This window comes from Nycticebus coucang, chromosome 15 (assembly GCF_027406575.1).
Source record: "Nycticebus coucang isolate mNycCou1 chromosome 15, mNycCou1.pri, whole genome shotgun sequence".
In the NCBI taxonomy this organism is placed as follows: Eukaryota; Metazoa; Chordata; class Mammalia; order Primates; family Lorisidae; genus Nycticebus; species Nycticebus coucang.
The window spans coordinates 91727884-91730722 of record NC_069794.1 but is presented as its reverse complement, the minus strand read 5'-3'; the positions used below and the strand labels follow the sequence as shown (position 1 = coordinate 91730722).

The window sequence follows — 2839 nt, the reverse complement described above, 5'->3', positions numbered from 1 at the left end:
GTGTTTGCTTATAATTAAAAGTTTAGCATCTTTATGATTTTTAAATATTTTTCACTTTATAACAAAATAACATTTGTCAGTATCGAGGAAAATAATATATTCTTAGGAAAGATATTCTATTAAACTACTTTTTTGCAATTTATACCTTCATTTGAGTGATTTTGGATGTTATCATAAAATCAAAGTATGGACAATATTAGCTGGCTGGGGTGCCAAGTTAAGAGCCTTGTATTTCTTTTTTTTTTTTTCAACCAAATATTAGGTTTAATGACAATCAGCTCAGCCAGGACACAGAGTGGGTAAATAGGCTACATCGATGGTTAAAGCTTCTGTTCACATACACACATTCTGCTGTGTTACACACAAAACTACTATTGTTCAATTAACAATTCAAGAACTTGAAGTTTTTAAAAATGTCTCTTCTTTAAACATAGAACTTTATATATTATGAGAACAGCCTTAGCATAGTATTAGTGAATTAAAATTCATTTCTAAGTATTTCTTTTGATGAAAAAAATCAGTACACCCTCCATAGATAAATGACAGACACTGAGGATCACTGTTTCGGATAAACCTGAGAAAGAATACTGATACACTTGTATTTAATGTCTGATATGAACTATTAAGAAAATAGCTTCCTATTTATTTTGAATGTATAAATGGAGAAAACTAAGTGAAATAATTATGAAGGGGTCTTATTTAAAAATGGAATTGTCCTCTCATCCCTGCCTGGGTATAATAAATATTGTCTTGGTATAGAGAAATAATGTTCAGTGTGAGCAGGGTACTATCACAGAATGCCTCTGGGAGGGGCCCAGCAACACTGCCATGGGCGAATGCTCTCCCCCCCCCAAAAAAAAAACAGGAATTGGCTTAAACAGGAATATTAATATTTGTGTAAAGAATAGTTCTGTTATAATCTTTATAATACTCATACTATATACTTAAGCACTCAATAACATCTTTTAATGCCACAATGTACAAACTGCACGTAATCTCTCTAATTCAATCTACACTTTAAGACTTTCACGTTCTGGGTTTATCTTCCTCCTTAACCAAGTTGAGAATACACAGAGTTCCTGAGTGCTGCTATCTAAATGCCCACTGAAGGTCCACCCCTGCCCCATTCTATGTGGTTTCTCCTTAACTGACTGACTTAAACTTGATCCACTGCTTGGCACCATGAACCTCAAAAAGAGGGTCGCTGCTGTAGATGTGGTAGCCTAGTTCCTCCAAAGGCGGCTCAGGATCAGCTATAGCAAACTGAGTGGCATTTTCAATTTCTTTCCTCCCTTCAATATCAATTTCCTTTAATTCTTCAACACTTGCAAGATTGCTATTCACTATCCTATCCTTGAAAAGCATAATAGGGTCACTGTTACTTCTTACTTCCTGAATTTCTTCACGTGTACGGTAACTGACTCCAGGATCACTCATGCTGTGTCCATGGTAATGCTAAGTCTGCAGCTCCATCAGAATGGGCCCCTTCCCAGATCTACAATAAGCAGCTGCAAACCTTGTTGCCTCCCTGACACACAGGATATCCGTCCCATCTATCCTCAGCCCAGGAATGAAATCGGCTGTCTTATAGTAATCAGTACTGGCCACGGCTCTCTCAAGAGACATCCCTATGTCACAGCGGTTATTTTCACCCATGAAAATACAAGGCACTTTCCACAACACTGCCACGTTGTAAGCTTCAAATATCTGACCCTGGTTAGCGGCACCATCACCATATAAAGTCAGACAGACCTCATCTTTTCCATTATACTTACAGGCCAAGGTGATCCCAGCTCCCAGGGGCTCGGACAATGCCATTGCCACTATAGAAGTTCTTGGCATACATACGCATCGGTCCTCCGCACAACCTCCTTTGTGTCCTGTGAGCTCTGCAAGAATTTCTCAGACAGAAAGGCCCTGAGTCTATTGACAAGCCGTGAGCCCGATAGGCTGTGATGAGATGGTCTGTGGGATTTATGCCAGCCTCCAGGCCCACACAGCAAGCTTCCTGACCAGCACACAAGTGACAGAAACCACAAATAATTTTCTGTTTATACAGCTGATCTGCTTTTAACTCCATTCAGCCCACAGTCTGCATCATCCTGTAGTATTTGAGCCCATCCTCTCTGGTGAGCACTGCTGTGACAGGAGGACCCTCTTCCAGCTGGGGAAAATCACATTTCTTAATTTCAAATTCAGCATCATTTGCAAAATTACCGAATGCCACCAGCACGCTGCTGGCTGGCTTCTGTGCAGCTCCAGACAATACCCAGGAGACGGTGGCCAGCATCTTCCTCATGGGGCGCAGGCCATGGCACCAGCAGCGATTCTCAACCACCCACACGCCCTGTGCATACGGGGGTCCCAAAGTCTCCTGAAGTCTCGAGCCTTGCATTTCTAAGTTGATTTCACAAATTCTTTTTGCACCTTGAAAATCAGGCACCATCCCAGACAACTGAAATGCAGATGCACACTAACAAACAAGATGTTTGCCCATAAAGGGCTTAAATTTTCCTACGCTGAAGGAAAACGGAAGTTCAGAAACAAATCTGAGTGAGGCCACAATTTTTCTAAGGCAAAGGCATTTGAAACAAGCCCATAATGAGAAAATTAACTTCATGAAGGCTATTATTTTACTGTGGTTCTTTTAAGTATAATCAAGAGAGAAAATTAAATACTAGAGCTCTGTCAGGGAGCTTTGTTATTTTTTTTGCATTGCTGTTTTGTTTTTTAATTCTTTTTTTTTTGTTAATGGTAATACTAAGTACAATTGAGATATTGTGTTTCTTACCTTCAGCCTTTTGCTAAAGGTAGAGCTGTATTGTACTTATGCTCCCAG

At 39.9% G+C, this 2839-nt stretch overlaps 1 pseudogene; it reads right to left on the bottom strand.

Moving 5' to 3' along the window:
• Positions 1-962: 962 nt before the first annotated feature.
• On the bottom strand, positions 963-2299 carry LOC128566675 (pyruvate dehydrogenase E1 component subunit alpha, somatic form, mitochondrial-like; annotated as a pseudogene).
• Between the last annotated feature and the right edge of the window lie 540 nt (positions 2300-2839).